Raw genomic sequence first — 25,242 nt, 5'->3', positions numbered from 1 at the left:
TTGAGGACGTTGCCCCATTTAAAACCTCTGGCACATTGAACAGCTGTAACCCACAATCTAAAGACAGCTTCTGTTCCTATCACTGAGAGTTTATGCAGTGATTGGAAAAAAAAAACAGGAAAAAAAAATTCAATAAAGTTCTCAGGCCAATAACTATTTCAAATCATTTCACCTGCTTGAATCACTAGGCTGTTTCAACCCATGCAGTCCATCTGCCATTCACTTCTAAAATTATCTGTTTTTTCTTCAATAACCCCCAAATGTTCCCAATTTTACTCTCTTATCCTCCACCCATTCAATACCTGACTTCTACTTTAAATGTGGTTTTATTTTTGTTCCTAATACACCTTTCTTGGCACCCTTTCTCTACCATAATCTAACCTCAAGCTTTGATGTTGTTTCCAGGTCTCCCTTCCTCCCCAACTCCCAAATGAAATTTTACTCAAAACAGTATTTCAGTGAAGCTCAGGCAATATTGCACCTTTTGCCTCAAACCACAGTGTTCTCCTACTGAAAAACGTGGATTAAGAAACTGGATGTCTCCGCTCTTACAAAACTTACTTTGGTCTTGCTGCTTGAGTTAGCAGCCTTACGTCAAATTGTAGTAATGAGGAAAAAATAAGTGTCAGAAAAGACTCCCTTTGAGCTTGATAAAGCTCAGATTGGGACTTAGAGGAATAACTAAGGTACAATGATAAATCAGGTGGCACTAACTTCACCTCAAGAGATTCATACATTTGCCTTACTGATCTGCAGAAAGTATGGTAGGTGCTTTCAGAAAAGAAATGGGTGTCTTTTCACACGCTTTGCAGTCTGAACTGAAAAAGCCATCTGCTCAGAAAGTCATTATTTCATTTCATTTTAGACAACTGCCTGATTATTTTCAGCATGTTTGCTAAAGCATTAATTTGAAAGCTATGCAAAAACAGCTATTCCATTTTAAACGAGACTTCAAACTATCGCTCATTTTTCTAAATATAAGCCCTCTCATCTTAAAATCATTTATTTTAACCTTTTATTGCAATTTCTTATTCATTTGGCTTCATTTTGTCTCCTAGTCTGATTTAAGGAGATGCCAAAAGCAGAATAAACCCCCAATATAAGTTTAAATAGTTGATTCTTTTAAGGTGACAGGTTGCTGCGTTTCCCTGCAGTATTTGGATTGCAAATAAGGTACATGTATTAGCATAATCCAACTTGATGCTGATATCGAGCCTATGAATATAACTTTTAACTTTTATGTGAAAACGACTTTTTCATTCTCCGGTTATGCTAAAATCAGCTGAACTATTGCAACTGCAAGTGAACATTAATTCTGCCTATTGAGACAGGAAGTTGCACACTGGAATCTGGCAAGCACACTTCCTAGCTCATTTTAACTATAACAGCAAAATGCATGCTTGTTTTAAAAGCTTAAGGCTTAAAAAACTTATTCTTTTTCAGAAAGCACCCCAATTGCTTATAAATATGAGATTTAAACACCGAGACAAATATCAGATTTAATTGTAGATATCGATCACTTTAAACCACCTGGAGCAGTTTGAATCTATGCCATTTTACTATTCAGGGCAAAACGTTAGGCAGGGAGCAGAAGTGTTCTGACCTATCTTAGAATAGTTTATTTGTGTATGCATGCTAACATTGTCAATTAAATACAGCCAGAGAAGCTGTATTTAGAAGCTTATAGCTCTAATTAAAATTTTTACATCTACATCTTATAAATAGAGGATTAAATATTAATAAAAAGATCTCTATTAGCTTTTACAGAGCTAAGCATCATCTTCCAAAATTTTATCAATATTTACTACTACTCTTTGGAGTAAGGAAACAAACAACTAACATTGGTAACATCATCACACGAAAGGACCACTGAAGTAGAAACCCACTTGAGATCAGAGCTGGGGTAAAAACAGAGTTAATCTGGCCCCCAACAGCCAGGTCAATGCAAATTACTTGTCAGAAATATTAAACCAGCTGATGATACTTTTTTTTTACAACTCCTTGCCAGCCTTGGGTAGTACAATAAAAGACAAGTATCTTCACAGGGAGTCCTTTTAACTGAATGGGGGCGGGGGGGTTACTAGAGCCAATAGTTTGAACGCGATCCACATTAGACTTGTTTCTATCTAATCTTCGACATCTCTATGCAGCGACATTTTACGTGCCTGCACTGTGTACTAAGTTATTAAAATCACACCAGCATCAAATATGCAAATAAATGAAGTCAACAGGCTGGTGGTTTGGTGGGCTTTCTTAACGCTGCACTTCAGACTACTTTCCAAACTGGTATCTTCCACAGCCACGAAGCGTAACACAATTTGCCTGCGTTCAGGAACGGTAAGTAGTAGAAGTACTTTGAAAAGCAGAAGACTAACACATGTCTACTAAATCAATATTGCTACCGATTAACTTTAGCCTAAAGGAAATCAGAAAACAAAGTTTCCAGATCGCTCGTAATTATAACCAATTCTTTTAATCTGCTGTTAAACGGGAAAACCTGCGACCCTAGTTAAGTGCTTTTCGCCAGTCCTCAGTCTTTCCGCTCTGAAACAAGAGGCGATACCAGCCTCACCTCACACCGAGAGGAGCAGCTCCAGGTGGGCCCCGTGTCCGCGCTGCCCCGTGGGCCTAGCTCTGCTGGCTCGGCAGCTCACCCTGCCGCGGCCCCGCAAGCCCAAGCCGTCAGAGCCGCCCCCACACCCGCTGCCCGGGGTTAACACTCCCCCCAAGGAGATAAAAGGGCCCAGAGCAGCCCCACGCAGCTGACCTCCTGCCACCCCTACCCCGGCCCCAGGCCAGAGGACGGCACTCTTCTCTGCTCCTCCCTCCCTGCAACACCAGGCCTGGAAGCAGAAGATGAAGAACTTGTTGAGTTGTACCTGCTGCTATAAACAGGATCCTGCTATAATTTCCCTTTCCCGCTTCCTTGGAGGCCTGAGCGAATGTGGGAACTCCTAGGAGGGGCAGAGCCAGGCTAAGGGAGACAGAACTAATGCCCCCGCAGCAAGGACCACAGTCACCTTAACTTCCACATCTGGGGAAAGAAAAGTTCAAAAATTAAAAGAAATTAGAAAACAGGCCAAAAAGCACAGAGTAATACTGCCATTTTTAGAAAGTCTAATTCTAGGCGGCTTGAGTCATTACTTTTGAACACAGTTTGCCATGCCGTACTCTGTACCGTCCCTGCAGCATGCGATCTCACTGTGTAATGGACTCCGTTCATTCAAGTCTCATGCCTCCCCTCTCCAGGCCAATACAGAGCTGAAGCAGCAAGAAGGAAATTCACACAGGAAGTTCACAAAAACTTGTGGTACAAAATTCATTGCGTCTATCCTTTAATCAAAGAAACTGTTTTTAACTGCTGATCTAAACGTATGTCACACATGAATTAGCTGAGCATCACTCAAATCATCCATACCAGAAACACAATTTTCATCTTCTTGTTAAACCCCGTTTGGTATTTCTGTTCATCCTTAGCCCAAAGAGGGCATGACTTTGGCCACAGAGTTCTCTCAAGCAATTATAATCTTGGACTTCACAACCAGCATTATGAAATTGTAGCGCTACTTCTGCCTACCTGCTGCAGTAGCTTCTCACCTCCGCTTTTTTGAGCTCTGTGGGACGTAAATGGGGACAGAGCCCATGTTCCCTGTTTTGTGCAGTAGGGAAAAAAACCCAGTTTTACTAGCAGCACCGATAAAGAAAAGAGTATCTCGGCCTATCCCAGGGTACAGGCGTAGGATTAACAGCCTACTTATCTCATCCCTCTTGAACCACATCAGGCATCAGACACTGTCCTTGCACAAGTTCACCGGCACCCTCACTAATAGCAGCATCGCTCAATCTTCTCAGACACGGTCAGGTAACCATCAAAGGTGAACAGCCGCCAAAGGAATCCTCCACAGAGAGCTCATCTAGAAGTACTCCAAAACCACAACTTTTCAACAAGGCATTAGGGGATCTTCAAAGCATGTTTGCAACACCCTGACTTCCTTCAAGACATACTCATTTGAACTCAAGGGCTTTTTTCTTTCTGAATTGGTTTCATAAGCAAGAGAAATCAAACAGTTCATTTATTCAGTACTGGTCGACTATGATGAAACACACACATTGTTTGACAACATTTGGCCATGAATGATAAACGCTCTTCAGAGAGAATATACAACAAGCTAGTTCTTCACGAAGGACACACCCAGCTTCCTGAAGTACTGACAACTGTCACCATGCATTGGGGGGGGTGGAAATTTTGCCCATAATCAGGAACGATGCGCTTTCAGAAGGCATTTAAGAATACAAAAAAAATTGTCTCAATGCCCCATCTAATTACTTCCCAAAGATACCTGTTACCCATTTCAAATATTTTGCTGACTTCTACTATGAATGACAAACAACATTTAGAGGATTACCTATTCTCCTAGTTTGTGCACTGTCTATGGCACCTTTACTAAACCTGCCACAAAAATCACATACACAATCCTAAAATGCTAGTCTGTCATCTTTTAATGCAAATGCACCCACAAAAAAAGCTCTTCAGAAGGGAGAAATTAAGAGATAATCATCCCACGACAAAAGAAAACCCATGCTCAAAATCAGAATATGTTCTGAGGTTGCCAAGAACTATATTTAATATTTATCAAAGAAGAGTGAAAGTGTAGGTCTTTCAGAAATTTCAGCTGCCTATTTTAAGAAGTAAAAAAAATAAAAATAAAAATAAAAACAAGTAAACAAGCAAAACATTTTCCTACCACAATGAAACAGCTTTGCACAAAATAGTACAAATGTCAAAGCTTCTCTAGGTAAAGTTTAGTGGATAATCAGAACGTCACAAATACAGAACACTATTTCTATGAACTGGACACTGAATCTGCTAGTGCATACTGGTAGAGAGACGAAAAACACTTAAAATATTTAAGCTATTCTAGATCTTGCTAAAAGCACTACAATGAAAGTAGCCTTCACAAAGTTTTACAACACATCGGAATAAGCAATAAAACTAAGAAGAGTTCATAGAAAATTCAAGTAATATTTTTATACATGACAAGAAACAGAAAAAAGTCTCCAAAGAGTAAAGCATTCTATTTTATTTCTCTCCTTTGCATCTCTTGACAGAAGGGCTAAAGTTTTCTGTCAGCTCTGATTAACATAGTAACTGTATTCTTTGTCAAGGGGTATTTATTTTGGGATGGCTCCGACTACAAACTTTATCTGCTTCACAAAAGTAAAGATTGGTATACCAAAAACGTTCTCAAATTATAACTCAGTATCAATCATGGTTAGGCAGACTCCCAGAGTAAGATCACTTATGTGCCTGAACATAAGAAAACTGAGCCATACCTCATTTAGATATTTTGATGAGAATGTAGGGTTGTTTTGTTTTGTTTTGTTTTTAAACATAACTCTCCATCTCTAATAGTAAGATATCCCTCCTTGCAAGGTTCCTTATAAGGCCTGAGCTAAAGGTAACACAAAATAAAAATACACATTAGAGAATCACCATTAATATAAACATATACGTTGAGGGTGTTCATCTATCCCACCCTTCATGTCAGGGATCGCTTCTGTAAGTTCAACAGCGAGATCGTCGGTACTACAAGAGACGGAGATGAACACTTCAGAGTTCACTTAAGAGTAGCAGAGCCTTAAAAGGTTGGACTAGGTCAGGTTAATACTTGATGAGAACTTCCATGGAGAGAAGAGCTAGCAGTTTGCTATAGGGCACCTCTCCTTCCAGATCAGCTCTGAAATACTGCAGAAATCCCCAACAAAGCGCACTAAGCCTGGACTTGCTACTTCTTCTTAGACAAAACATGAAACAAATCCTTCATCACTGTTAGTCAAGTAAAATTTCAGTGTAATTTTTGTGAGAGCAGGTTGTTAATTTGAGCATCCCAGCCAAATGAAGATGCAAGTAATTACATCCTACTCCTTAGTTTTATCACCTAGATTCCTCTGCTCATTCCCTAAATTTGTATCAGATTACTTAAGTATCAGATAACTAGCATGTTTTACTCAAGAACCTACCACACTTCAGTGATGGATGAAAAGAATTACAGTGATATAACTCAGGACTAACTACTGAAAAAGGATTTAGGGGCTCTTTAGAATCCAAGGGGCTATATACACATTACATGTTTTATTAAACAAGTTCTGATGAGAAATGGGTAGATTATTCATCGAATACAAGATTCAGCATATAGAAGCAAGGATTACATTTTGACCAAGGTAAAAGTAAACACCTAGGCAACTGCATTTTAAAAGCCAAATTAAGGAGAAAACGTCTAACTTCAGCAGCTGCAACATAGCTCATTTAAAACCAAGCTTCAAGTCTATTTCTAAACATACTATTGAAATAGCTTAAAACTGTTCACATTCGAGTAGAATTTGCAAGACAAGCTTGATGTAATTTATGCAAGAGTTAAAGAGATCCAAAACTACCCATTCTTCAAAAGGTCTTAATATTTTTGTGCAAAAGCATTACAGGGTAGGAAAAACGTCTGAAATCTCCGAGATTAAACTTACACTGGCATCAGGGTTTTTTTGTGTCACTATCAAGGACAAGCGCTAAAAATAAAGCAGCTATTGCAGCTCATTCTTGGTTCAGCAAGGAAAGCCATGAACGGATTGCACTGCACTACCCAAGCTCTTCTGCAAGGCTGGTAGCTATCGCCCAAAGAACCGCTGAGGAATTTCCCTCTACCTCCTCTGAAAAAAGGCAGACCTAAAGCTATCAGTTCTGCCTATTTGTCTCCCTTCTATCCCATTTATGGACAGGCAGAGGCAACATCTGTCTGGCCCTCAGAAACAAAGTTCCCAGCTTTTTTCTTCCCTAGAGAGTACAGCTGCTCACAGGCCATCAGCTTGAGATGCTCTTTTTTCTCCTGTCTCTACAGAAAGGGCTAGAAAAATATGGAAATCTAAATTCCCTGCTCTCTTCTTCTCTCAGTGGACCCAAATATCAGAGCAAGGGATGATTCAACTATCAGCTGTCCTTTTACCTGCCACAAAGCAACTGGACACAGGGATGACAGATCCCGTAGAGGAATGACTCCAGAATAACGACGTGACTGACTCGCTAAAGAAAGGAGAGCGCCAAAGACCTTAACGCCGGGATATAACAAAGCCATAATCTACAAAAACTGTCATTGTCTGCATCTACCACAATTCCAAGTCAGGACCCCTATTCTGGTAAGACAAAAGAGCCTCAACACACTCTTGGTATCCTTAAGCAGAAACTGAGCCAAATGAGGGAAGTAAAGTTCACTTTTGCTGCAAGTGAGGCAGAATTTTAACGCTGCCTTCCCTAGCTTTTACATTTTTGTTTGCTTTGTCTTGCAATACTGAAACTATTTGGAGGGCTATAAAGGAGTTTCTTAACCAAGCCAATGATATTCTTCTTAATATCCTTTGAAGCTATGCTTCTAATGTCCTCCTACACTTCAGGAGAAATTTTGCCATCCACTGAGACCACAATTTAGTTTCTCACGCAAATCTCAATTCAGCATACTTCAACCCAACTCAATTTTGTATTAAAACATTCTTCTCATCCTTTCAAATTCTCAGTGCAAAGATGTAACAGTGCAAAGATGCAACACCACGAATAGTTTTTACATGCAATTTTTTCATGCCCACACAGGCTAACCAAAGCATATTCTAATACTGTTTCCCAACAATATTCTCCAGCTTAATTGGGTAGAAACTTAATAACTGAATTCCTGTGCCTACATGTTCTTCTGTTTAAACTTTGAAGCCAAGACAATTGGTGTTTAAATTTTATTAAGCAATCGTTATTCAGACATCCAACATTAATCTGAATATTATAGTTTTGACTTCCTCACATTAATTTACCTTCATAAAAGGCATCATTACATTTGAGTATTGTGAACTCTATGGCATCACCATTAAGAAAGGATTCGCTCTGCAGAAGCTCTCTGGTAAGGATGTTTTGCATGAGACTTGACTCAGTATATAATGTTCTAACCAAGTCCCATCAACTACAAGTGTAATAAGGTAAAAGGGACAAATCATGTTTATTTGAAGGCCCACATCCTTCTCCTATTTTAACACAACTACCGAAAAACCAGGGAGGGAACAAATTTTTCAGATGAATTCCCTATGCTTAACTGCCATTTCCTCCAGTTTTGTGCAAAGATCATCTGTCTGCACTTTCTCATGAGGCATATTTATCTTGAACTTGGTATTGTAACCAAGTTTCAGGCATTCTGCTGGATAGCATACTAAAATGCACATCAGGTTTTGAGATAACAAACTAAGCCACCGTATAAGCCACTTGTTCTTTTTGTAACTGTTCAGAGTAGTAAGTTCTCTTCCACACGTTGAAGCTATAGAAATACTGACAGCTTTTTGTGCCTCTTCCCCTTGCTCTTTCAAATACAGCTTGTTTTCTAAACATAACTTACATTTGATACATCTTCACAAGTCTCAGTAATTAGATATTTTGGGGCTATTAATACATCCTGTGCCCGACTTTCCTGGGCACCTAAAACAAAGGGCAATTTTCTAATGTAAAGGGTAGCACGGGTGTGGGTCCAAGCACCTTTGCCCCGGCAGAAGGCCGCAAAACAGTTCCCACCCCTAACTGCTCAGCCCTGTCCTGCACCGCTCCTGGCTGTGCTCGTACAGCTGTGCAGCAAGCTCAATTAGGGAAATCTGGCCAGGTTAAAAATACGCATTTTGGGGGCAGGCTTATTTTTAACATAGATGCATTTATGATCAGATATACTCCACAGCCCCCAAAACAGTAATATCAGCATTAGAGAGCAGGAATAAACAACCATACAAAAATAGAAGCGCCTCATGAAATTACTGCCTGCAGGTTTTTTGCATCAGAGTGTTATAAGTGGACTTTGTCTACAGCAGTTGACAAGAAATATGGTTATGACTGATGACACGCTCTTCCTCTTAAAGTTCCAGCAGCAAAAACCTGAAATCAGTCGACGGTTCCCAGCCCCCTGCACCTGTGTGCCCATCTTCAAAAAAGGCGACTACTATCTCCTTCCCTATAGGAATAGCTCCCAGGGCTTCCTCTAACAAGTAACGCTAGTAGAGCGCCTTCCGCAGAGCAGGAGGATGCTGGGCAGCAGCTCGGCAGACTAACCAGCGTTGAGTAACTTCACCACTATATGATTTAACCCGATTCAGAAACACGAGCAAAAACACACAAGCTACGCTACACAACTACTAACAGCCGAGTAGCACAACAGGTGAATTATGCTTCCAAACTGTTATAAGAACAACCAAAGGCAGTGAGGGGAAGCACCAAAAACTCAACTGAGTTCATGCATGTCAGCATGGAAGTGTCTTTAGGAAAGTAACATCTTAAATCGACAGAGATTGTTGGCTCTTATACAACAGTTACAGGACGTTGGATTGCTTTACGTTCTGAAACCTGGATGAGTTTACGGCCTTTTCAAAATCCAGAATCTGGACTACCAGAAAATGCAGAGAACAGGAATTTTAATTCTCATTCCCTAACTGTCCAAAAAGTTTACCAAATCTATTATCGCTTGCTACCTGCCTAAAAACAGCTGTTAACACTTGAATGACATGGCAACTTTGAGACTTGGGATACTGTCCGATAATTTAACTTAAATCTTCTTTTTAAATTTAAGCATATTGAAGATGATAAGGAAAGAGCACATTTATTAAACTTAGGGAAAACCTAACAGAGAAATGGAGTTTGCAAGATTTGCAACAAAGTAAAAAAATATTGTAAGTAAACAGGAAGGGACCAGAACTATCTACAGAGCTAAGCTGAAATTCAGCAGAAAAGCCACAGCTTTAACATGCACTGCTTCCAAAAAGACACCAGTTTAAAAAAAAGTTGGAAAGTTTTAACCTTTCTTACTACCTATTAATGCTCTCTGTATTTTACAATTCCTGTTACTAGATTACTGATAAAATCAGTAAAATTTCTGCAACCATCGAGTATCAAAACATTTAGTATAGCATCAAGTGTTTCAGAAACACAGTTGGTAAACATTAATTTAGCTATGCAAACCCTTTTAATCAAATCATAGCTCTGCAGCAGCTTGAGCTAGCCTGCTGGCTGGCTGCCGGCGGCCTCGGGCGGCGGGGCCATCTGCGAGCGCCAGCGCTCCTCCGACCCGCGCTGCGGCACTACAGCTTGCTGAACCAGCAAAACGCTCCCTCTTCCCTCGGCACCTTTCCTCTCGTAGCATGGTTTCCTGGTTTTGTTTTACATTTTTTTCCAAAGTTCTTATGGCTTTTTACCATCCCTTGTATCTTAGCTTTCTCTTCAGTATTTATAGGAAAAAAAAAAAGTCTCATATATGGTCTTTTTCCTCTCCATTTGCAATACGAGGCTGACAACTCATAATTCAGAATATAAGCCAATAAAAGCCCCTGCTCCTTAACATCGTGACTTTTTAAACAATCTTTCTGGATGCGGCCTTAAAATGAAAGTCAGCCTGTTCACAATGCTGTCATATTTAAGCAGCAAAAGAAACAGAGCCACAAAAAACAACCACCGGACAGAATGTACCTTACTGCTGCTGAAAAAGCTACTGCTCTGTTTACAAGTATCCCATTTCCTAGACGGGGCAGCCGGGAACACGCTAGAAAACAAGGCATGTGAAGTGCCTTTTAGTCATCTCTCCAGAGCACTAATACAGTTGAGCCACAAATCTGTGCAGCTCACAACTCCTCTTTCGGCAGAGGCCTGGCTCAGCGGGACACCTGCGCGCTAGACCTCTGGTCATCTGGTATTCGAGAACTATACACAGCTATGCCACAGATGCGCCGTGTGGCTATCACTATCCGGAGACACTTTGGAGCCCTTCATATTGCATCATATTATAAAAAAAAAAAGTTATAAAGCATCTTCCACAGAACATACGTAAACTTCTACCGGCACTGAAAGCTTAACTTCTGCATTTGATAAACTAGGAAAGGCATTGTGCAAGCTGTTTTCAAACTGCTGTTCTTAACGTATTTTCAACCAGAGCTAAAAGACTGACAGACAAGAAAAGTGCAAAACAGACAATCATAACAACATAACATAAATCAATTCGTAAATCAGCTTGTTGTAGCTTTAATTACGAGCAGACAAGTTAAACAATGCTTGAATGAATACAATTTAAAATCAGCGAGACTCAATGAATCTTGCCAATAGAAAGGAAGTTAAACTTTTTCTAGTATGAAAGAAAAACACAAGCAACCTTAAAAAAACACTTGCCAAAATTCAGTTGAATTTCAAAATACTTGATGCAATAGATTAGTTCAGAGCATCCCGTTAGAGTCCATGCAGACGCTTTCACTTGTGCCAGTTTATTCCACGGCTTGACTCGGTATCAGTTAACAGATAAAACTGCTTTCAAGTGCTGCAGAAATCACATGACAAGAAATGCTTCTCATCCCCAAAGATTTCAAAATACTGCGATAAGCAAAGTGGAGGCAGTCCTACTAAATGCTGGCTTAATTAACTACTAATTACCATGGCATCTAGGAGCTCCAAGCACGGAAAAGAAGCCCTGGGCGGGGAGTCTGTATCTCTGCGTGCCAGGTAATAATGCCGGCACCACCTACCTCTCGCCTGTTGGCATGCAGCTTCATCTCATGGAGCAACGCTCGTTCGTGGGGGCTTTCACTATAATTCCTCTTAACAGGTAGTCAATGAATATAAAGATTAAGTTTAATGAAGTGAAAAATGAGCTAAAACTTACTTTATAAAATGAACCTTACGAAAACAATCTGAAATGATTATGAACTATGTGTAAGTTTATAATCATTTACTTTAAAGTGCATAAGCAGCATTTTTGCTGCTGAAGTGTTCACGGAGATGATCGAACAGTAAAGGCTAGCAGCAAGGCAACCAAATCAGGGTTACAGAGTGCTGAAGAGCCTTATACAGCGCGTATCGCTCCTTTGTTACTTGACCTCTTTCCAAGTTATTCAGCCCAAGTATTAATTCCTTCAACGTTGAAAATAAAAACTGATCACTGAAGTGGTTAAAAAAAAAAAGTTTTCTCCTTATAACTAATACTAAGGGATAAATTTCCACATTTTAAAACCTTGAAGGACACGGTGGGCAAACAAACTAGTTCACTTAAACAGTTCTGCCTTTCTTAGGCATCTGGCATAGACTACATACCTTCTATTGTTTTTGTGGACTAATTGCATTCTACTTACCACCTAAAAGCAGTATGATACAAGTTAGGATTAATCATTTTTAATGTATGATTCACCATTTACTTAAAAATAATCAATTGAAATATTAAGTTGTACAATGGGTTAACATCAACTGCATAAATAATGTTCCTGCTAGTAAGAAGCTCCCTCACACCAGTCAAGGAGATCCAAATTTTCTACTTATCGTCTTTTAAAGTGAAACCCATGTTAAAAGAGTAATTTTTGACCACCAATAGTTTTTCAGTTTGTCAATAAATCACGACCGAAAGAAGTGTTTTAACATTACTTTGACAAAATCCATGCTAGTAAGAAAACGTGCCTGTTCTCCCATACATACATCTGCGTCGGCAATAAAGTGGAAATATGATTTATCCAAAAAACACCACCACAAGTTTTTTAGGCCAATTAGGTAGGTGACGAGGACCCTATGAAAACATCTTTAAATGTCAATTCAGTGCAGATCTTGCTTCATTTGCCCATAAAAGAACGCAACTTTTTTTTTTAAAAAACAAATAAAACAATTAGAGGAACCTGGAGAAGAAGAAAATAAGAAAAGTGTTTTCTTAGGAGCTTATTTGTGATATACCAATTTAAGCTGAAGACTACTTGTTAAAACTCTCTCCTAGTAAAACATATTTCTGGTAACTATTGCCTAAGAATGTGTCACAGTAGAAATTCCTTACTTGTATTTTTTCCCTCACTGAACATAATCAGTGCTGATATTACAGAAGTAATTATGCTCTCAGAAAAGCCTTTCTACCCTTTATCTTTCAAAGGCTATCTACGCTATAGCTTTCACCATGTTAGATCAATGTTTTAACACGATGCTAATTTATTCTAATAGCATCATAAGAACATAACTAAATATAGCGGTTGCAAAATTTCAGCAGTCACTTGGAAACGATACCAAACAGGTAACAGCAGCTGTATTGCTTTGCACTTACAATCAGTGTGGATCATTGCTACTCATCAGCAACAGCGAGGCAAATATAAACCACGCGCCTCCTTGAAGGTTTAAAGTTAAATCTAAAAGAAACAAACAAACTAAACCTCCCTGCCACCAGTTTCCCCCATAAAACAAACTAAAAAAAAATCCAAAAACAAACAGAAAACCATCAGCAAGCTCTTTTTCACACAGGGCCAACCAGCCTGTCAAAAAAATTGAAGAGATAAGATGAAACAGACTATTTTGTCCAATCTTTAGATTTCAAATTCCTTAAAGTTACAAGAATAAAAAAAAAAAAAAACTAAAGACAGCTTTGCAAATTCCAAGCCTTTTTCAGTCAAAGCAACTTCCTCTAAGTTACTACGTTTACTTATGCCAGAACACAGAACTCCTTACTAAATTAAATTTACAAAGTGTTTCTCCATTAAGTGCTTTAAGCCACTTTTCACGTTCAATTTTTTCTGAAATTTCTAATGGCTCAATTTTTCACGTTTGGCCTCTGACCAAAAAATGTTTTGATTATCACTAAAAAAGCAAACATTTATGCTAATAGCAATGGGACACTGGTAAGGAGATCGGCAGATTCTTCTGACTTTTTCAAAAAACTATGGCCTATACTCCTCTATCCACAAAATATATAACATTACACAAAAACTAAATTTCCATTCTGAGGTGGCTTTTTTGGTTTGTTTTACCCTCCCCTACAGGAAAGATACTCCATTAATTGTTCTGCAGCCAAACCATGCAAAGAGAAGTGTGGACTCTTATCTCCTCATCCTACTCACTTTAACGATTTGTGCACATCAAAGCCTGCTTAAAACCATTTAAGCACTTCTATCACAGAAATCTCTTTAACGTCTTTTAGAAATTAAATTAAATGCAGAAACAAAAAATATATGGGAATGTGCAATCAGAGGCGGACAGTTATGGCCAGCTATTGAGCATTTATAGTAAAGATAGCATAGATGGGCACATATGTTGAAACATCTATTCGGTATTTTGAAATATATATTTATATAAAAGTATTCCAGACTATCAGTATAAACATTAATTATTCATTTAAAACAGATACTTGCAACAGGATCACACTAACACTAAGGAAAGTGCCTTCTACGTTTTCTGACTGTTCTCATTTCTTCTAAGCAGCCCTAAAACAAAAGGGAGGGGGAACACCCAATATAAACGCCTGCTACAGTAAATAAAGCTTTCACAACTCCTTTCCAGATTTTCTGATGCTGGAGGACCAGCTAAACTAACATTGCCTTATATGGCTTTAGGGTGTTTGTACATTTATCTACTAGTGTGCGTCTGTCTATGGATAGGTGCCTATAACCTCAGTATCTATGCGCCGCGTGCGGCTACAAGAGCGACCCAGCAACTTCTCAGTTCTCCTCATATTTAATTATTGGCTTCTACATTTGAAACACACTGCCATTTCTCACATTATAGCTTGATCACAGATCGCAATTCAACTCAAAAAAAAAAAAAAAAAAACATATGTACCTAACATACTTGAGTGAAAAACTGGGAATGAGACCCAGTGTTCAAAACCTGAAATTTCAGCAGGTTTAAGAACGAAAGCTGTTAAGGAAGGTCTCCAATAATACAGAGTAGTTTAAATTTTACCTCTGTGAAATCTAAGAACCTGAGCTAAGGACAAGTTTAAACAGTTTTTTTCTGTCTGAAGAGTACTTTTTAACTGGTCGTTTAACTGTTGGTTAGCAACACCATTTTCCCAATGTTTGGCTCTAAAGATATATTTTAATTTTTTTCTTAAAATCAGAAGTGTTCATTTTGAAAAGCAAAGCAGCACTGGGTGAACAGACTGAGAGAAGAGATAAAAGCAGCACAATACTCTGCTGCAGGAGGAATCTCACACTTGAGGATGCTCCTCCACAGAACCTCCCCAGCACTTCCATATCTCAACCTGTTCCAAAACACCCGAGTGGGGGAAAGTGTCATAAATGATGGTCACATCACAGTGACTGAAGGACAGCAGGAGGCAACGCACATGGACTAGCAGGGGGAAGGCATGAGGACGTGGGCTGACTGCAGGACGATCAGCAAAAGCAATGGCAGGGAACGAGGAGTCAGGATCCAGACAGCGTAAAGGTGGAAATAGTGAGATTGGGAAAAAGAGAGGCCTAAGATATGGTTGATGACTGGTTCATAACTGCAACAGGTATCAAATAGCACAGGTTACAAATTATTTCTGCTTGAAATGCAGACACAGCTATCCTGTTCGTTGCAGTGCATAAAAATAAGTCACTTAGAGAATCAAGAAGCATGTTTTAGTCTCCACTTCTCGTTTTCATTAATTTAGAAAGAGCCAAGTATTGCTCCAATAGATGATACCCGTTTACAAAAAGAGGCCATTCTGCGAAAGAAACATATGGTGCTTATTATAATAAAGTTAAGTAAAGCACCATCTATTAGAAAGGTTAGTAGTGACCACTACCATTTACAGCACTTAAAGTAGGCATCAAACAACGCCAATGATGTATGATCAAATTATAGTGAGATACTAAGTATTTACTTCTGTTTCCAGGAGACTACAAAGTTACAGCGTAGTGAAACCTGGATGCCTTCCCACTTTTAACACCATATACAGTAAAAGTTACCGAGTTCTAAAAGCATTAAGTTCAGGGATCTGCTTTAGTTTAATACACATTCCCTGACACCCTTCCCAATCATAACAGATCCATTATTAAGAGTTTACAAAGGAGCACACTCATTTTCAGTAATTCCCTTCTGTCCCTCCACTAATAAACCACTAAATTTAAAAGCTAAGAAAAGTTTAAAGTCTAGTCCAAGGGACAAGCATCTTAAAGCTACTTTTGAAAACCACAGATAATGGGGGAAACACCAGTTCTTTACAGGAAAATACACACAGCACCAACATGTAAGAGAACAGCACCATGCCTCTGGCCTGTTGTCTAGCCTTTATTCCCCCAAAACAATAATGAAAACAAATAGCAAGAGACTGCTATTTAGTTGCAGAGGAGCAGAACTACCAGCTGTGTGAAATTTGAGGTGGGAAAGAAGTCTGGCCTGAAAAACATGACCGTTACAAGATTTCACTATTAGTAAGAGCACACTGTATTTGGTTAATTATAAAACATGGACAAGCAATATGCTCAATATTTAAGTAAGTTACCAATAAATGTTACGACATGAATAAAATATAAGATGAACTTTAATAAACAGAGATCAATAAAAGGGGATGTGAGGTATCCACTGAGGTATTTTTGGGACTGGGGACCATATCTCAATAGGAAGAGGTGCAAGCAAAGCTGCACCTTAATGAGCTACTAACAGGAGAAAATTAGTTCAAGGCTTCAAGGCAAGAACTTATCTCATTCATGTACAGTACCAAGCATAAGAAGATCCTATTTTTCTGTTGGTACCTGATACTACTGCCAATTAATGAATTGGGTTTTTACATTCATCAGTAAAATAATTAATGAATCAAGTAAGAACAAGAGACATAACAACTTGAAGAACTACAATCTACTTCAGAAGAGAAATGAGAAAAATGTAATTTATTACATTAGGGAAAAGGGAGGTTTGAAACACAGAGCTGGAGAAAGAAATTTGGAAAGTAGTAAGAATTAGAGAGCCTGGGGAGGTAGCAGACACCAAAGCAGACATGAGTGCATGAGGCAAATGACATTATAGCTAAACGGGAAAACAGAATTTTGGACTGCACGTACGAAGTTGGCACAAAACCAAGGAAGTAAGTCTTGCTATGAGGCAGCTATGTGCTGTGCTAGGCACCTCTATAAAAGTCACAGACAACATCAGTTTTTTTATTTCAGAGAACAGATACAATTAGAGATGGGAAAGCATAATTCAACAGGAGTATGTACAAGCATGTACATCTAGTTAAAGTAAGTGTCTACAATGAGAATAAACCTGGATTAGCATAGGAAAAAATATACAGTATAAGAACAGCACTACCTTAAAAATTCAGGCTAACTAAACTCAAGAGAAAAGCTTTATGACAGAAAGAAGCACTAGCCTGTACGGTTTTATTTCCTAAGTAGTGACAGAAGCCCTATCATTTCACAAGGTTAAGTGCATCTTGTTAGTCATTAGTAACTGCAGAGAAGGAACCATCCTGCAAGAGAAGAATAATTGCCAGATAGGTTCTTTCATCTTTAGTTTTGCAACTCTATGAATGCAATTAGTTATTTTCTTATTTTAATACAGTTAGTTAGCAATATATTTTACACACATTTTACACTGCTCTAACTACATGTCATCTGTTAAAGTTTCCTGACTCATTTCCAGATAGGCCCTCTTCACCTCACCACAACTTGGAACATTCTCTACTTCAGCAAAGACAACACTGCTTCTTTCTTGATACAAAGTCCAAGGAAGACATAGAAGTCAAACGACAGAGAAGATCGGTGGGCTCAGGTTTAGTTGTTTCTTGGCCTATGCTGAAAGTACCTGCGAGACTATAGTAACACGCTAGAAGAGAAATATGCCTGTAGAACAAACCACATGTGAGTAACAATCCAAAATTATGTGGCTGAGAACAATTACTGCAGCAGAAAAGACACTTCACAGTCACTAAAACCTCAAGCTTATTCACATCCTCAGGCAGGTAGACCCCAAATACGTGCGACTAACTTTCCTCCCAGGTCTACATATACTTTGCTGCTGACAAAGGTGGCCTCTTGAAAGTATTTTCACATCCCCAACAATGCCAAAATCTGCCTATAGGGCAGCTGCTGATTTCAAGTCTTTACTCTCAAGATTAGGCTCAGACACCTATATCACTCGTTAGTATTTCTACCCCAACAATGTAGCTTTCTGTTGACCTGGAGCAAAGAATAAGAGTAGTAAACATTAAAAAAAAAAACCACACACACACACACACACACACACACAAAACAAGAGGACGAGCAGAAAGGACAGGAACAGGGGGAAGAGAAGCAATTACGGTAACTGTCGTAAGCACGGAAAACATGGAATAGGGAAGGCATTTCACCATCCATCATTTGCTCACAGAGTCCCCTGTCCACTCCAAAAGATGTTGCAAATTGTTCCCTCAGTCCGTAGTGCACAAGCCATATATGTCTCTAGTCACATTTAACATCCAGAAGCAACCACTGTGGAAAACAAAGTGCAGAACATCCTTGCCAGCAGCTATGAGCTAGAAAAGGAAGAAGGAACTAATGCACACATGCCAACTTTTTATCTACCAACTACGAAGTCAGTAGAGATTTCTGCTGCAACATATTTATTTACAAAATCCCAAACAATGCAAACTGTATAGCTTTTGCAGATAAAAATATGTAGCAACTCTTTCATTAAATAGTTGGACAATAACTACGTATAAGTGTGCATACACTCTAGCTTACTAAAGATAAAATCTAGATATCCAAGTAATATTTCACCAAAATTTTATCGAGTTCAGTTAAGTTCAGATCATTACAATTGGGAAGAATGCAAGGCAACTACATGCAAATGTGATATTTTTGTTTGCTCTTGTTGTGTGGTTTCTCGCACAAAACTGTTGAGGGAAAAAAAAAAAAAAGAAAGAAACACCTACCCTAGGCACTCAGTCTCTCTTACAATGCTTAAGATATAAGAGAAAAGTGATAAAATAAGAACTGGAAGGATGTTTATAGGAAACATGAGGGACCTGAAATCATTTCTGAGAATGGAGTTGGAATTTACTATGGTCTTTTACAATTGGTAAAACAGTTCAAAAGGGGAGAATTTGCTCTTGTATAAAGGTATGAACATGCTGCATAGTGGCTAGTAAATCATAAACAAATAACGATACTGATATGTTAACAGCGCCAATATATTAAAAATGTCTAACAGGAAAAATTTCTTTCCTGTTTGTGACAAAAACAGAACAAAAGCTGCAGAATTATCACTACAAGCTATTGCATATCTCAAGTATAATAACCATACACTTTTAAGGGCTACTGTATGTGAGTAACAGGGTGTGTGCGTGTGTGTGTGTACATATAGGTAGATCACCTATCACACCTTACTGAGGCAGAATATACAACAGTAGCACTGTGATTTTAATAACGTTGCTCTCATCAGAGAAGATACTAAATGACAAATCAAGTTTACGACCTTTCCTTCAAATCACTTGACCAGACCCTGTTTCACAATAACACCCCCAGGCTGTATAGCAACCCATCTCAGTGACTTAAGGGAAGTATTCAGAAGTTTTAAAGAAATACAAGGAACCAGAAACATACTCATGAGAAGTTTGGCAACTAAAAGAGACTTGAAAAACATGGTGAAAAATAAAACTAGACACTTGAACAGAACAAGTGAGTTTCAAAGACTACCAATAGAGAGTTAAGTGCCTGTTCAGTGCAGTGAAACAAGCGGGGACGTCTAACTGACATCAGCGGAAACGTGAACATTTAAAACCATCATAGTCTTCACAAGTAAGTGACCAACAAAACCATAAGCCAAGGAGATGGGCTTGTATAAAAAAGGGGCCCAGACTTGCTAAACGGAACTCTCTCTTCGTTAGTCTATCAGTTCTTCAGGCCGTATTTGAGGTATGGGTATAAATATAAAATTAACCACCTTTTCATTTCAATAAGTGAATGAAAGGCGCAGGAACTGACAGCATGAGTATCTGTATTACAAGTCTCAAGGCATTTTTTTGTTCACTGAAGAGGGGAGCTTGTCACTCTCTGTTCAAGAAACATTAAGAGATTGCTCTTTTGATTACAAAATATAATTCAATATTCATCATGGATGATTTATGTAACAAATATCTACTCATTTAAAAGAGGGATGTGACTGTGCCTCAGTAACCCTGAAAGCGTCCCTTCTTCTGACCTTTGGCAGTACCTACAGAAAGCGATTTCGTACGACCAAAGCAACAGAGACTGCCTCCCCCAGCCCTGCCTGATCCACCCCAAGAGCGGCTCAGTGCCTAAAACGCAGAGAGCAAAGTGGAAGGAACAAAGCCCTGACGTCAATTAGTGGAAAAGGATTAAACTCAACAGCTAAGAGAAGACAACGCGCTGCCCCGATTAGCTACAGCAGCATCAAGAACCACCCCAAATATGTATTTTAACTGCTGCCGCTTGGGTTTTGCTTTCTAAAGAGAGAGGGGACGCCAGGACACCTCAGCGCGGGCCCGGCGCGGAGCGGCAGACACGCACCCACCCGTTCGCGCAGGGGTGGCCAACTCGCCTCAGCACGTTACTCCCGAAGTACGTGCGTGGCGGAAACACCGCAGCTCGCTCTTGCTTTCAACCCGCGGCGAGATTTGAGCGTGAAACGGGCAATCCAAACCTGCCCAAAACCGGAACCCGGGCGGCGGCGGGGGGGGGAGGGACAGGACGGAGTCAGCGCAGGTGAGGCGGCACAGAGAACCAAGGGGGGGGGGGCAGGGGCTGCGGCGGCCGGGGCCGCTACCGGCATCCCCCCCCCTCCCCGCCCCCGCGGCACCGGCGGGGGAGGCCCTGCCCCGGCCCGGCGCGTCCCCACCCCCGGCCGCGTCTCACCTCCGTTCGCCGCTCCGCTAGGCCCGCACCATTTCCTGGCTGCCGCCACCGGGGAGAGGGGGACGAGGAGGCCCGCGGGAGCCCCCCCGGGGCAGGAGGAGGAGGGGGGGGGGCTGGGTCGGGCCCGGCGGCGGCGAGGCCCCGGGAGGAAGGAGCCGGGGTTGGTGTGGGGGGGGGGGGCGGGGGAGGAAGGAGGCGCGGCTCACGGGCGGGAGAGGCCGGCGGCTCCCCAGGGGTCCCGGCGCTCCATCGCGGGCCGGGGCCGGGCTGGCGGCGAGGCGCGGCGCGGCGCGGTCGGCGTGGGGGTGGGCCGCGCGACGTGGGCCTCGGCGGGGCCTGGGCAGCCCTCCGCCCCCCCCACCCCGCACCCCGCGCCCGCTCCGGCCTCCTCCCGCAGCCGGGCACTCGCCTTACCCGGCAGCCCCCGCGCCGCGCGGCCCCGCCCCGCCGCTCACGTGACGCCGCCCCGCTCCGGCCCCTCCGGCGGTGTTGGGGGGGGGAAGAAAACACGTGACGCGCGCGGGGCGGGGCGCTGCGCTCCGTCAACGCGCCCCGCCCAGGAGCGAGGCCCCGCCCCCCGCGGCGAGGCCCCGCCCCCCGCGGGGGGCCGTTAGCGGCCCGCGGGGCCCTGAGGGGGCGGTGGCGGCGGCCGCCGCGCTCCGGCCGGTTCAACTCGGCGCGGCCGAGGCGGAGGGAGCGTCCAGCTGCTGCCCTTTCCTCCCCCCTCCTTCCCGGGCGGTTTGGCCTCGTCCCGCCCGCCCGACTTGCCCAAACCGGCGAGGAGGAGCCCTCCGCCGCGGGCAGGGCCCGTCTCTGCCGCCGCCGCCGCTGCGCCGCCCACGGGCGCGGCGAGGAGTAGCTGCCCCTGCCAGAAAAGAGGCGCTGTTAGTCATCCCCCTTCCCCCAAGCGATATAGGCTTCTTTCCATTACTGAAACGACCAAAAATTTCCCTCTTGGTACGCAACCCGACTGCCGCGGCCACCCGCCGCCGGGCCACCACCAGCAGCTGCCGGCGGGGAGCCACCGGCCCGGGGAGCTTTCCCGGCCCCTGAGCGGACGCCTCGAGCTAAAGCTTCCGCTCGGCTGGGCCCCAACAGCGGGGATTTACAGCCCTTCCGTCTTCCTTTCGCAAAACCACACGCACTTTTTTTTTTCCCCTTCTTTTTTTCTCCTCTCCAGTCTCCCAGCGAGATCTCTAAGCAACCTCGTAAGAACTGGTCACGCTACGGCAAGAACGGCATCAAGGTGGAAGGACGCGTCATTTCCATTACTCACCGTTTCCCAAGCCCTGCAGGGCCTTTGCTAGAAAGGCTTCCTAGCCTGGATGCTGAAAGGTGTCAGATCTGTTCAAAAACTGAACAAAGCATGAGCTTGTTTAACAAAGCATTGAAAGAAGGGATCCAAAGCGTGGATTATTGCCTCCCACCTGCCACCCCCAAAGATCTGTGCCTCCATATACAGAAATGACAGTCCTCAACGATGCATTATAAGTGAAAAGTTAAGTAAATTAAACTCAATAATTTAAATACATTAAACTTCATGACTCTCGTTTGAGATATAGTTGCATGTTTAGACTTTGGCTAAATTCACAGTAGTATCTTGCTTCACTGCCCTACAATCATGATATCAAATAGAGCTTTCTTTTGATGTCACATGCTGCCAGTGAAAAAAATCCAGTTTATTTTTAGGAAAGGACTTTCAGAACCGAACCATAAAGAGGTGCCATTTTTCTTAACTTTTAGGATAAAAATTCCATTTTAGTCATACAAGATAATTACGAGATCTCAGTATAAGTCTGTACCTTTTCTCTCTACCTTTCAGTCATCAGCTTGCCAGTTCTTTCCGACCCTTGCTCTGCTCAGATTCATTTCAGATCTACACTGGGGTTTTCACTGTTTCTAAAAATGAAACTTCTCATGTGTAAGCTGTCTCATTGATTAAATATTTATCTAGATACATTGCATTATTGGAACCACAAGGGAAAAATAAACCTTCCTTTTTTTGATTAATCAATATTTCTAATACCTTTTAAGGGATTATTTGACACTTGAAAATGAATTCAAGTAAGCAGGGATAAACGTAGCGATCAATAATTCCAAATAATTCCAAGCACAGACAGTCTCAACACTGTGCACAGTGGGCTAAGACATGCAGAAACAGAATTCAATTTTTGTGAATACTAGTTCAGGATAGTTCCCTGTGTAAGACAAGCCCTAAAATCCTCTTTAAAAACAACCAACAAAACAAACACCTAAGTAAAAGACCATGCCTGTACCAGAAAAGAAGCCCTGATGAGAGTGTAGCATATGGGGCAGAACTTTTCTTAAACCCCTCTTATTCTTTTGTGCAACTTACTATCTGTTTGTTTCTAATTCATTTTTTCATCTCAGAGGAGCATTTTGGTGGCCATTTTGACATGCGTTACGTAACACCCCTGTGGATCACCTAAAAAAGCAAAGCTGAGCACAGCCACGCAGAATTCAGATTCATGCAAACTTATTTTAGGGAAGCGCAAGTCCCTTCACAGGAGATTCCACACTGACAATCCCCTTACGCTGGCAGTGTGTTTTCCAAACACCAACTGGCACCAAGGCTCAAAATCTGACCCCAGCAAGCGCTTCCAAAATTGGTCTTTTTTAAAAAACAGTTTGCAAAACAGGCTATTTTTGAAAGATCTACAACTTAACACTTAAAATTTTGAATTTAAGCAAGGACACTTGTTACAAATAACTGATTTTGAAACATACTGAAATGGGGTTGCACTTTGGGTTTGTTTTAAAAAAAAGCCAGCCTACCAATTAACACTTCTGTATTTGTTTGATATATGGGAAAAGTGCTGCAGAATGGCCCAAGAAACAGATTTTTTTACATACAATTTAAACTCCACAATCTAAATCTTCTCTTAAAATTAAATATCGTCTCTGTGATTTCAGTGACCCTTCGAAAAAAAAAAAAAAAAAGCTGTACAAAGCTAAAATAATCGTTTTAAGTCTAGAGCCAGTCTGAAATAACTCATAACTGTATTTAACTGGTGGCTAAATCTGAAGCTTATTATGACACTGAAATATTATCAGCACTGTTACAAAACATTATCAAATAGGGATGGAACCCTTACGTATCTGGAAATTAAATGCAGCTATACATTTGCTCTGTAGGATTCTTCATACAATTAATCTCACTTCCCTACTTTATATCACCGAGTAGGGAGCAGACAGCTTATTTGAGAAAGCGCTACTGTACTGCAGAGGAACAGAAAATAAAAATAGAAAAAAAAACTGTTCTAACATTTCTATACTGTTTTTAAAAAGATGTTCTGTCAGTGACATTTTTTATACATCACTTCTCGATAGTCAAACATATTCTGTTATGTTTTGTATTATCACACACTTGCACATCTCAGTTAACAAAATCAGGCTGTGAAGATCTGCATCAGACAATTGATATTCCCAGTGTCTGGTTAAAGGCATATATTATATATAAACATAATTTCATAAACCAAATTAAATCCATAAGGACAAGGCATGTTGAATCATTTCTTTATAAAGCAAATCCATTTGATAGCAAAATTTCTATTTTTTAAGGACTCCTTCCTAAAAAAAACCCAAAATCTATAAATGACTAATGCGATTTCATTTAGGGCACCCAAAAACCTGCTTCTGGCTCTGACAGATGTTCAATTTAATAAAGGCCTAGACTAGAAGATCAGGTTGTCTCTGCCTTCTTTTGCTCTCCCATCAGTTAGTAATGTTTCTCCTTGAAATGTGATGCCTTTTCCTGAGGCTGTTTTTCTACTAGACTGCATCAATTGCTTCACTTCAATTAGCAAAGGCAGTTTTACTTAGGGGGGAAGGATTAGACTGAGCCTGTTCAGTGCCACACAAGTCTCATGTAACTGCTTGGTAAACGTTAACAATTTCTAGTTAGTGATCTTTTGTACTTAGAGCTTTGGAAGACAGTAATTAAAGAAATACCTTTCCTGTTGAAAAAAACCTGTCATTGAAGCATCTTGCTCTAAGAAATCCAGATGCGATCTAGTGAAAGATGAACTGGTAAGGCTCTTGCCAGGCTGGTGTTTTTATCTCTGTAAAATAAGAACACGCAGGCACAAATGAAAAAGAAAAGGAAATTCAAATTCAATTCAATTATTGTATTTGAAAGTAAGCCTTTAGAAAAAAAAAAAAAACACAAAAAAAGCAGGGGCTTATGGCTGGTCACTGACTTGATCAGTATTTGACAAAACCAGCTCCACTGAAAGCAGTAAGCTGTCTCTTTGAGTTTCAGCTCATGAGCCAACAGCAGACCAGAAATTAAATTAAGGTTTCCTTAACCTCATCTGTAATTATGTTATTTTATCCTAACTCCTACTGACAGGACCTAGATTACGCAAGTGTTTCCCTTTGCCTTTATGAAGGACACCCCCATTTGTCTGGCTGCAGATACTAAAGGTAGCCAGATGCACGAAGAGACCAACCCTCTGAATTTAATGACTTGCTTTAGTACTTAATAGTTGTTTAAGGATCTTAAACTTTACCTGGCAGAGACAGCTTAATGGGAGAAGAAATAGACTTCTGTGCGAAGCCAGATTTAAAAAAAGAAAAAAAATAAAAATCTATACACAAAAC

General features: G+C 40.9%; 1 protein-coding gene across 6 annotated transcripts in view; it reads right to left on the bottom strand.

Annotated features, from left to right (window-relative positions):
* The window catches only part of AFF4 (ALF transcription elongation factor 4), a 58,764-nt gene extending 37,712 nt beyond the window's left edge, over positions 1-21,052 (bottom strand). For 2 of the 6 annotated variants that reach the window (XM_068959951.1, XM_068959956.1), the window contains exons 1-2: positions 20,620-20,768; positions 2,880-3,034 (exon numbers count right to left, since the gene is read on the bottom strand). The gene's annotated coding sequence lies outside the window, so the exon portion shown is untranslated. Of the gene's footprint in view, positions 1-2,879; positions 3,035-3,144; positions 3,515-20,619; positions 20,769-21,033 lie in introns of those variants that run through there. The other 4 variants (XM_068959953.1, XM_068959952.1, XM_068959955.1 and 1 more) reach the window with 4 other exon arrangements.
* Between the last annotated feature and the right edge of the window lie 4,190 nt (positions 21,053-25,242).

This window comes from Struthio camelus, chromosome 13, assembly GCF_040807025.1.
Source record: "Struthio camelus isolate bStrCam1 chromosome 13, bStrCam1.hap1, whole genome shotgun sequence".
NCBI lineage: Eukaryota > Metazoa > Chordata > Aves > Struthioniformes > Struthionidae > Struthio > Struthio camelus.
The sequence above is the reverse complement of the archived record's forward strand: the minus strand, read 5'-3'. Positions and strand labels throughout refer to the sequence as shown.